Source organism: Pogona vitticeps, chromosome 7, assembly GCF_051106095.1.
Source record: "Pogona vitticeps strain Pit_001003342236 chromosome 7, PviZW2.1, whole genome shotgun sequence".
NCBI lineage: Eukaryota > Metazoa > Chordata > Lepidosauria > Squamata > Agamidae > Pogona > Pogona vitticeps.
Window position 1 is genome coordinate 10197005 of NC_135789.1, and position 12104 is coordinate 10209108.

The 12104-nt window shown below is 44.3% G+C and overlaps 1 long non-coding RNA gene across 1 annotated transcript; it reads left to right on the forward strand.

Moving 5' to 3' along the window:
* The first annotated feature begins 294 nt into the window (after positions 1-294).
* LOC144584029 (uncharacterized) lies at positions 295-3112 on the forward strand. The gene is made up of 2 exons (XR_013538024.1): positions 295-401; positions 1459-3112. It is a non-coding gene; the product is annotated as an uncharacterized LOC144584029 (long non-coding RNA).
* Positions 3113-12104: the final 8992 nt, after the last annotated feature.

Genomic DNA, 12104 nt, shown 5'->3' on the forward strand with positions numbered 1-12104 from the left:
TGTATTGCCTCTGACCACCTCACGTCCTTGGGTAATTCTTTGTCATGCAGGAACCATGACACAACCACATTGATATTCTAAAGTCTTCCCAATACATTCTGTTAAAGATTAGCCAGCTTTTTAATATTTCATTCTCTGTGATCCTTATCTTTTGATCAATAAGCGTGACAACTGATCAAACCCCATTTTGCTCACGGTGTCAGCCATCTACACATCTAGACAATACTGTATTGGAATTAGAACAAAGTCTCTTGTCTCAAGGCTAACAAGTTGTATTTGGTGTAACCTAGGTAGACCATGGCCCTTTCCTTCTGGTGCCGTAAAGATGTGGCCTACAGCCAACACAAGCTTCTGTCAAAGATGACTTCTGTTGGTGGTCATCAGGAGGATGGGAGAATAGGGTGAGTTTCTTGAAAGGTTTTCCCGACCACATAAACCTAGCATTTTCTCTCCCTTGCTGTGTTGTACTCAACTTCCAGGACTGCTGTCCATGGTGCTGAAATCAAGTCCTTTCCTGGAATCTCTGGTGCCAGCCCTGGTATTAAATCTGATCCAGAACCATCTTCACTCACCAGAGAAGAAGGTGAAGTCTCAGATTGAACTGGACAGCATCGTTCCATTAAAACACCTGGGAGGCAGCAAAGAAACTGGACGAATACTTATTAGATCTATCCATTTAGAGCTGCGTGGAGATGACTTCTTGAAACTGCTGGATAGCACAATGCTTTAGGCCTCTGGCTGTGAAGCCAGAGTTTGGGAGTTCGATTCCCCCACTCTGCCTTCTCGTCAGGGGCAAGACTTAATGATCCAGAGGGTTCCTTCCAACTGTGCCGGTCTAATAGTCTTTAACTGCTAGAGAGCTCAAGTGGTTTAGGTATCCGACTGCGAAGCCAGAGGTTGGGAATTTGATTTCCCACTCTGCCTCTTTGTCAGGAGCTGGACTTGGTGATCTGTTGGGTCCCTTCTAGCTCTGCAGTTCTAACGTTAGTATTAAAATGCCCATAGGTAGAGGCATTGGGATGTTTAATTGAGTTTCTCAAGGGGGGGGGGGTTTAGAGAAACGGCCCAATGGTTTCCTGTGGTGGGTTCATTACCAGCAGCAGTAGGAGATCATCTTCATACCTACTGTCCCCCCCCCCCCCCCATATTTTGCTGCTGTGAACTCAGCAGCCTTCTGGGAAGCGCAGTGAAACCAAATGCCAGTTGTCATGGTTTAAATGGTGGAGAATAGTTGAATACAACACATTCTCCTTTTTACAGAGAGGCAAAGAAATGACAACCCTCAAAAAAAAAATTCCTTAGAATGAATGCATTCTTGGAAATATCTGTGTAGCTCTGAATTCTTTACTGCAGTGGTTCCTAAGGTGTATTGTCCTGTACGCCGATGCACCGTAACAAATCTGAAGTTCACTTTGAAAGCAAGTCACTACTCTAATTGTTTCTTTCTGTGTCCATTAGGAGGACAACGTACCTAACATTCCTCCACCAGCAGCAGTAAAGAGGCGGCTGAATTCTTCCGACGAAGGAGACAAATATGAAGCTGGCACAGATGAGGCTGGTTAATGGCCTATTACTTCGGGCTCCAACAACTGAGTTATTTCCTTGAAAGGTTCTTTAGGTCACTGATTCCCAACGTTGGTTCCCCAGATGTTCTTGGACTTCAACTCCCAGAAATCCTGGCCAGCACAGCTGGTGGTGGAGACATCTGGGAGTTGTAGTCCAAGAACATCTGGGCAACCAAGGTGGGGAACCACTGCTTTACGTATTATTCACCCGATGAGTCACTAGATAGGACTGTGCTTAGTTCCTCAGCTGAAAGGAGCATTATTTCAGGAGTGGGCAAAGGGAAGTTGGAGGTGTGCATCCCTCTGTCCATGTTTAGAAAAATCTCTCATTTTCCCCACTTTATCCTTGTCATATAACTGTAAACCTGCTCCCTTTTCACGGGATATGGATGGAAGCCCCTGCCATGCTGTTTCGTTCTCTAGCAGTCACTGAATCGTAAGTAAAGACATAGGCTGAAAAAGTTGTACATAGAGGGGAGAGGTTTATTCAGCCTCTAATCCAATTACATGCTCTGTAGAGTGTGGTGGAAACTGTGTTGTACATAGTCCCATGGGATACAGCTGAGCTTCTGCTGTCCTGGACAGCGTATATCCAGACTGTTCAAATTTTCCAGCCTCCTCACAGCAGATGTTTCTGGAAAGGCCCCTACATAAGGTAAGAACTTGGCTTCTCTTCCCCCCCCCCATTGTTGACTAAACGGCCAACTTAGAGCTTTCTCCAAATATCCCAAAGGCTACCACACAGAAGAAGACAATGACATTGAATTGCTACAAAAGGGAGAAGAATATTGGATGGGCTCTTGAGAGTCACCTGGATTGCAAGGAGAACAAACCTATCCATTCTAAAGGAAATCAACCCTGAGTGCTCACTGGAAGGACAGATGAGGCTCCAATACTTTGGCCATCTCAGGAGAAGAGAAGACTCCCTGGAAAAGCCCCTGATGTTGGGAAAGTGTGAAGGCAAGAGGAGAAGGGGACAACAGAGGATGAGATAGTTGGACAGTGTCATCAAAGTGACCAACATGAATTTGACCCAACTCCGGGAGACAGTGGAGGACAGGAGGGCCTGGCGTGCTCTGGTCCATGGGGTCACGAAGAGCCGGACATGACTAAACGACTAAACAACAACAACAGGTTTGGCCAAACTTTCAGAAAACCTTCTGAATAGTAAGAAGGATTTAAGCCCATCCCTTGTTTGGAGTGATAGGTTCATCTTCACTAGAGGCTTTTAACCAAAAGTGGAGCACTCCACATGGGGGTGCTGTGGTTCTGGATTTCCTAAAGGGATGGCATCTGAGGTCTCCTGCTACTCTGATGGTGTGCTCTTCCTGTAGACCTCTTCAAAGGATGACAAGGATCAAGGACGGACAGCGTTATTATTTTACATCTTGGGCATGACCAACAATCCATACATTCTAAAAAGTGTACAAAGTGTATGAACTAGGGATGCAAAGAGCTCTCATCAAATTCCTCATGGTTGTCCATTTTGGTCATCCCAAAAGCATAAGACACTTTGATGAGTAACTTTAATAAAATAGTTCTTTCCCCTACAACAAGGTTTCTGTAAATGTCTGTAGTATCTATTTTGTCCTTTGAGAACCGGCGTGTGTGCTCAGACAGATACACACAAACAGCGAGCAAGCATCCACGGGAAGGGCCGACAGATGGTTAAGAACGATGGGGGCGTCTCCCATGTAGTGCTTTCGAATTCTTAAATAAAGCAGCCTTTGGAGCAATTCTCACAAGGTATGCAGTTCGAGAATTGCTCAGCCTGTGCAAACACAGACATTTGCTTTTGCAAAACATCATTTTCATCCATGTGTAAAAAAGGTCCCTGGTAATCTCTAGCCACTCACGCTGGTCAAAATCAGAACACCGCTCTACTTCACTTCCTGCAAGGATGAGACAAACCAGGGTTTCCATCCTTCATATAAAGACACTGTTGTTGTAATGGGCCATCAAGTCGCCTCCAAAATGTCCCACCCAAAACTGCCCTGCTCAGCTCTTCAGACTCTAGCCTGTGGCTTCCTTTTAGGGAGTCCATCCATCTCGTATTTGGCCTTCCTCTTTTCCTGCTGCCTCCCACCTTTCTCAGTGTGATGGTCTTTTCCTAATAATCCTGCCTTCTCAGGAGGTGCCCAAAGTGGAACAGCTATGCTTCCAACATTTTGATCCCCGGAGACTGTTCAGCCTTGGTTTGAGGTAGGACCCACTTGCTCATCTTTCTTATTTATTTTTATTTATTTATTATTGGATTTTTAACCCGTCCTTCTAGATAGAAGTCTACTCAGGGTGGCTCACAATATATTGTGCACAAGAACAGATTTAAAACAACAATTAAAATCTACAATAATAATATAATATAATCAAGATGGGAAGGTAACAACATAAAACCAAGAAAAATAAAAATCAAGTATTCTGGCCATTCAACGCATCTGTAAAGCTCTCCTCCAGCACCACCTTTCCAATGAATTAATTTTTGTCTTGACATTGTGTAGTCAACACAAAAATTGTACAGAAATGCCTAAAGCATGCATACATTGGTCAAAAATCCTGGTAAATCATAGGAGAGTAGGGCCACTGAATCAATAGGGGTTTAGTGAGTCAATTCCTCAGAAGTTTCATTGTTTCAAATGGGCCTTCTCTAACCATAGCTTACTATGCAAAACTAAGCCACAGTGCATTAGGAGCAATGGAACGTACAGAGGAATTGAATTATTAAATCCCTATTGACCCAATGGACCTACTAGAGTGTGATTTACTGTGCTAAACAACAAGGTTTTGGTCACTAACATTTATGAGGGATGTTTCAACCGTGGATTACCTGAATCAGTAAAAGGATGATCTAGATGGCCTTAGGTATGCCTTCAAACTTGGCAATTCTATGAGTCCATTTTTCCTGCACTAGTAACATCCAAGGTGTTCAATTTTGGTTGGGCAGGAAAGATAAGCTATGTTTACTTTGCCGCCCTTATATACTTTAGAATGTCCTTTACAAAGTAGTCCCTAAGCTTGGGGGTCCAGATGTTCTTGGACTTCGAGTCCCAGAAATCCTGGCCAGCAGAGGTGGTGGGGAAGGCTTCCGGGAGATGTAGTCCAAGAACAGCTGGAGGCCCAAGGTTGGGGACCACTGATCTATAGGGTCCCTTCCAGCTTTGCCATTCTAAGATGATGAAGTAGAACATGGAAGTAACTCAGGGAAGGCGATTATCTCCCAGCTAAAATAGTTTCAAAGCCAGAAGCATGAAAAAGCCGACACACACACACACAAACACGTATCTTGAGTGTGAAGCCATACAATCCTTTCCTATCCGTCTTGGTGACTTTCCTTGATTTCATGGAGAATCCAGGTCCTCCCGTCTGAGATGATGAGAACTGTACACACGATGCCATTAAAATAAAACTGAGGCTCCCAATCCAAGAGAGCAGCCTTCCCACTGCCTCTTCTAATTCTCCTCCCAAGGCCGTTCTTTGCCCCGGCTTTCAGAGGGACACCATCAAGCCCGGGCGCTCGATGGAGAGAAATCGCTGACTCTATTACGGCGGTCAAAGCAAACTGTCGGTCTTCATTGCCTCCCTTATTAATCAAGGAGGTGCTGGCAAGGCTTTGGCGTGTCTCACACCCGCTGCCCGGGCTGATAAACTGATTAAACAGAGACGCTTCGGGGCCAGGGGCTGGCGTGCCCTTCAGAACACTCATCTCATTCAGAAATGAGACGGGGACGATGTGTGTGTGTGGGGGGGAGGGAGGATAAAGGATGGGTTCCATTTAAATTGGCCACCATTAGCTGCTGTGTTTCTCACCTGGGGCCATCCTATTCTGGGCATTCTCTGTCCTTGAGTAGTTACTTCCCGGCGTTCAAAGTCAGCCGCAGCAAACCCTTTGGGCTGTCTAATTTTAGTAAGTGTTAACATTTTAATCACAGCAGAAGGAATGCGAGCACTTACTTAATTACGACAGGTTAATGATGCCTCCTTGCGTCAGGATAACACCAGTCGGAACCCAATGGGTCCCACGCTCTGCCCTTTTGCTGGCATCTGTTTTCTCTCTGTAATGCGCGGGACCTTCAAACGAAAAGGAAATGCAAGCACTGCCTTCCCAGTGGGTCGAGCTGTGACGTGTAGGGACAGAGATAGAAAAATTAACCACAGACAGACAGATATAGATATAGCTGTAGTAAATGCATGCAGTTCAGGATTGTGAGAATTTTTTTTTAATGTGTGTATCTTTCAGATCCTCAGTTGTGAGCCAGATTCTTCCCTCACCGTCATTCCACATCCTTCATGGTATATGGAAGTAAAGGCACATAACTAAAATATGTGCATTAAAAATAGTTTGGTCAATAGGGCAAGTATTGCCCAGAATCCTTCCAACGTTCTACTTCAGAGTGGGCCAAATCCTGTTGTTTCATGGCACTAGAGCAGGTCCATTAAATCAATGGGGATTTGGTGAATTAACTCCGCCACAAGTTCCATAGATTCAGATATGCCTGCTCTAACTGCAACTTACTCGCTGAAGTAAGTCATAAGTAAGTTGTAAGTAAAGTAAGCAAGTAAACCCATTTGAATCAACAAGACTTATGAATTGACTCATCAAATCCCCTTTGATTCAATAGGCATACTCTAGTGTGATTTACTACACCACTGTGACATAAGTGATTTTACTTCTTGTGGAGAAAAAATGCCTAATAGGAAAAATGTGAACACAGTTTTCTGGGCAATCAACCAGCACTGATAAAAGATACTCTTGGCCCCAGCAGATATTTGTGCCTCCATAGGGAGGGCTGGGTCCAAGAGTACATACAGACTGCGAATCCAGTCCTTCAAGGGAAGGGTAACCCCATCAAGACCAAGTAAATGCCCTTCTAACAGTTCAGGTGAACCTCTCAACAGTAGGTTCTCCATCTTATCTGGATTCACTTTCAGTTTGTTGGCCCTCATCCAGTCTGGACCAAAAGGAAGAAGATGTTTCCTGAAATGCAGTGCCCACTTTTTACTAGACAAAGATATTTTCTGGAGGATCTCAACCACAGGGCAAGCAGTTCCTTCAGAACACATGTCGTGGATGTATGTGGTCTATAGTGTGATGATGAGATGAGGATATGAACTGTTCACAGTGCTGCGCAGCAGTCTACTCTTAGAAATGATTAACTCTCACGGTGTACAGAAACCAGGTCTGAAATTCGCACCTCATTTAGCATGTTCTAGAAACGAGGTTGTTCACATGCTTCTAGCTGAGAACTTAATCGGGCTTCTCTCCCACTTCTCTGCTGAGATGGTGGTGGGGAAAGTGAATTATTACTCCCTTTTGCGAATATGTTTCTTCTTTTCTGGCTGGCTCCAGAAGGGTTGGGGAAGGACACAGCTGTGCAGCTCGGTAGCCCTGCCAAGCATTTCACCTTTGGGTCCAGAAAGTGTGGCTGTTTAAAGAACATGCTCCTTCCAGGGTGTACATCACAGCTTGGAAACCCCCTGAGACAGAGAAACGTCAGTGTAAAGTGTTTTTTGTTTTGTTTTTGGCATTATTTATTATTCCCCGCAAAGACCTAAGTCAGAACAGACATTCCTCATTTGAGGAATTTGAAGGACCCAAACACAGGGAGAACCTTCAAGGCACTGGATCTAACTTCTTAGCAATTTGTCTCTCTCTCTCTCTCTCTCTCTCTCTCTCTCTCTCTCTCTCTCTCTCTCTCTCTCTCTCTCTCTCTCTGTGTGTATGTGTGTGTGTGTGTGTGTATGTGTGTGTGTTCCTTGGAGGGAGTGAAGAAGAGAGGGAACTTTTTATATTTTACAAGTTGACTCTGATCCTGTGAGGTTTGCTCACCCCAACTTAAATTCTACTGTCATGTCTTTTTCTGCTTTCAAAAACTAGGAGTGGTACCAATACTACACCAACATCTACAATTATCAACATCCACAGTCATCAGAGCAGTAGATTCTAGGCAGGTCGTCTGTTGAGGGAATCTGGCAAATGTCAACAAATCTACAGCCCTACACCATGATCTAGGCTGGATAAACAGACAATCGAACCAGTGCTGAAAAGTCCCTCCCAGTCAAACTAGCTACAGGCGGCATGCGAGGTTGTAAAAACTCCTACAAAAAAGCTCCCTGCCTGGAGACTGTCTGCTGATCAGAGTTGACCACCATAGCCCTTTATGGCTGATCTCGTCCAAGGTGGTTTCCAAAGTGCCAAGAGTGATCTGATCTCTACTTTTTTTCATCTTCAGCCATTCTGCTCTAGATCATGTACCGCTCTTCCCGCTTATAACTGTTCTCGTATAAACCCTTATCCTCTTAACGCAGTGGGTGGCTTCTTCTATATGCATGGCAGATTTCCAGAGATTTCCTCTGCTTCACTATCTCATAGAGTTTAGTCTATAATAATAACAATTATATATATATATAAAATTTTTGGTAAAAGCTGAAGAAGCAGAGGCAGCTTATTGGCTGTTCTTATCCAAGGTGTTCTGCACAGAAATGCTTTAATGGAGTTTTGGGAAGCCAGCCATGAGATTCGGGAGACTGAGATAATGGGTCTTTATCTCTGAGAGAGAGAGAATCGGACCTCTTAAAGCACTCCTGGCCGACCCTGAAGAGTTTTTGATTCATTAATACACCAGAGATACCTCAAGGATACCAGTCAAGGAGAATGGGTTTCTTCACCTTGCAGTTCTATCCAGAAGACTCTGTCTCCATCTTTCAACACCCACAGCTATTTGGGACTGTGCCCATTCAAATCTTCTCCAACTCTTCCCATTTATCAGAGGACCTTTCCCGTTTCATCTGTACCTGTGAAATGCCATCCGTATTTTGTTCCAGATGATAGTATATCCAGCATACCAATACTGCTGTCATAACAGGGGAAGGAACAAAAAAAATAATAAGGACCTCAGGTGTCTGCTTCATCCTATAGAATTGATATCCGGGTAGTTCTTATTCAGGATCGATCTGGGTTGTCAAAAGTCCTTCTAGAAAATGCATGTCCGTGTGATGTACGTCTTTGACCACTTTGTCCTTATTAAATGTTTGTGTGCCGTCAACTTAATTCTGATTTATGGTGACCTTTTTAAGGGTTTTCCAGGTAGAGAATACTGGGGGCATTTCTGGGACTCTGTAGCTTGCCCAAGGCCACCCAGGCTGGCTCTGCTCGCAAAAGGCACAGTGGGGAATTGAACTTGCAGTCTCTGGCTCCACAGCCAGATATGTAACTCACTGAGCTATCCATTGTCCTTATTGGGAACTGAATCAATGGGAACCACGTCCCCATAAATGTGTTTCTTCCCTGGGTCTCTTTATTTTAAAACACGTTTTCATGCCTATTTCTTCATACTTCATGTCTGCCAGATTCCATTTAACCAGATGGTGATGCCAACCCCATCTTGGGACTCCCCTCTCTGGGTTATTTCTAACCTTCTTGTCTTCGGCTCCATGCATTTCCATTGACCCGAGCCACATGTGAGAAGATCTGCTCCTCTCTAACCAGCATAACCATGGCTAAGGATGATGGGACTCAAGGTTGGGTTTTGAAATGCACTCCATAGGTACAGCCCTCTCCATCCATCATGATTGGCCTGGGATGATGTGACTCAGAGGCCAGGATGTTTGGGTGGTATCACATGGGAGGAAGACAGGGCAAACGAATCAACCCAAGTAGGTCAAGTTGATGTATCCATTTCCATGGGGCGCCCAAGGGGCATCTTGATTTTGGTGGCATCTTGTGTCATATGGCTTATGGAAGAGGCAACAGCCCCCTAGCTGAAACATCAATGTCTTTAACCAGTTGCTTGTACTACCAGATCAGTGTTCTGCAAGTTTCTGGGTTTTTTCTCCCTCCAGAACAAAAGCTATGGGCCTCCATTTCCATTTGGCTCACTGATCCAAGCAACCCCTGCTACTAAAGATGAGCACAGCATCTTTGCTGTTATAACAGGACAGTGAACAGAAAGATAAAGGGAACATCAAGTGTCTACATGCCCCCTACATACCTGATATGGCAGTTCTCATTCCGGAGCAATCTGTGTTCCCAAAGGTCCTTTCAGAAAACCTCTGCAGAACCTCAGGTCGGGAGTTCGATTCCCCCATTGTGCCTCCTGCAAGAGGAGCCAGCCTGTGTAGCCCTGGGCAAGCTGCACCATCCCACATTGCCCCTAGAATAGTGGTCCCCAACCTTGGGCCTCCAGATGTTCTTGGACTTCAACTCCCAGAAATCCTGGCCAGCAGAAGTGATGGTGAAGGCTTCTGGGAGTTGTAGTTCAAGAACATCTGGAGGCCCAAGGTTGGAGACCACTGCCCTAGAAGAAGGGAATGGGGAACCCCTTCATTTTGGTTTCATGTTGTTTCAAGGGTATTCTGTATACTTAGAAGAGGTAGCCATGTAAGTCTGTGCAAACATATCAGGCAAAATCCAAAGATACAGGACAAGGTGAGACAAAATATGTTATACCTTAAAGTCTATCATATTTTAATGTGAGCTTTCATGGATCATGTCTACTTTTTCAGACACTTGGGGGAAAATGAAATGCAGAATGAAATATGGAAATCATTTATTCATTTCTTCGGTGCTCCGCTTTCATATACTGTGAAAGGGGTGGCTAGTTCATGCCCTTCTCCATTCAAATAAATCTTCAGCATTCCTAGTGTTTCTCTCTTTCGGAATGTGATAGAAGAAGCCCCAAAAATGACTGTTTCCGTATTGTTCTCCATTTATCTTAAACTGGAAGCCCCATGTCTACTTCCCACCATAATCTACGGCAATGAATGATGGGGGTTGTAGGCCAGGAACAACTGGAGGGCTGCAGTGGCTGACCCCCTACCCCAGGAAGAGTGGCTACTATCCTGTTCAATATTGATTCCTAGGGAACTCTAATTTCGGAGGTTGCTATAGGGCTCAAATGAGGTACTAAGCTAGTGCCGACTAGCATACAACCCATACATTGTCAATTGGACATGACAGCACCTGCAGCTGAAGCCCTATATGCATGTAATATCTTAAACATCTTATAAGAGGGATGCATTTTAAGCCATGGTACATGGAGGAAGCGCATTTTCCCTAGCAACGAAATCCTATTGCATCAATAGGAACCACATTGACTTCCCTCTCTCCGTTTCCTTCATCGCTCCCCTGCTATGAGTTTTCTTCCCAGTTGGTGCAGCCGCCATTGTTCAACCTCGGCGCTGTCACACATCAGCCACCTTAGAAGCGCAGCTTGATTTATCTCGGGCTTAATGGGAATATGCTTTTAATAAGGACACATGGCTCTCAAGGCAGATTTCCAAGACAACAGGCCAAATTGAATGGAGCCAGCCGCTTCTCTCTCGCTTAACCTGATTTCCTTTTGCTTTTTTGTAATGGCATAATTCATTTTCAGATTCATCTGCTTTATTATTATTATTGGGGGGGGGGAAACACACACAATTGTATTATGCAATCCTTCCTTCAATGAGCCAACATGCCTTGGATCCCTGGATCGCTTACTCTTCAAAGTCCTTGGAGATGCTTTGAATCTTTTTGGTGAGTCTTTAGATTCTAGTAGATTTCTGCTTGCAGGCTTCACTCATCGAGTTCTGTCACCCTCAGCCACTTGTCCCCTTCAATAACGCCACCCTCTATTTCTTCCTCCTCTTCCTTCTGCTTGAAAGATCAGACTTCCAGAACATTTTGCTCTTCCTTCCACATTTTTCCTCATCTGTTATGTCCTAACAACAACCCAGCAAGCAAAGATGAACAAATCTGTCTTGTTTTGACTTCTGTGCAACATTCATATTGCATCAAGCATACATTCTTGCTGTCCTGCTTCCATGTGCGTTTGCAAAAGATTTTAAAAAAAAACCCAAAACTTTGCATGCTTTTTCTGTCCCCATTTCCATAAGTACACAAACCAAAATTGTGTGTGTCATTTCTCCCAAGCTATACAATACGTATTGTGCAAACATATCCTCCGATAACTGGGCTTTTTGTGCACCATTTATTGTAATGTGGGTCCTTGTGCAAAGACAAATATTCTGTGATATGCATGTTTTTTGGCAACATGGTCCAAAATGTTTTCATCAGAAAGTTACGCAGCATGGTTTAAAGAAGAAGAAAAATCAAAAGATAATTAGGCTCCTTCCTGAACCAAATTAATTGCTCCTCTGCACTTAAGGCAGATTAAGCTGAAATAGTGACTGATAAAATGTCGTGACAAAGCAAGAATTCAAATCCAGATCACCCAGGTCTAGTTTCCACCCATGGATCTCAACTGGTAAAAGCATGGCTAGGGGAGACAGGATTTTTTTTTTCATTTCTTGTATTGCAAAGATCCCATTCTGGGAATTCCATACAACAGACCCATACTTACAGACATGTAAATGCGGCTCATCTAGGAGAAAGGCCTAAATTGGCTTAGCTCAGCCTAGCTCCATCTCTCTTCCTGCTCAGAAAGAAATCTCCCAGCTAGCACTGGGGCAGAAACAGGAAGCTTGGGTGGACCTGCTCTTGGCTAAGCTTCAAACCCTTCCAGCCAAGGCTGAGATGAGCTACATTTAGCTGTCAACAGTAAC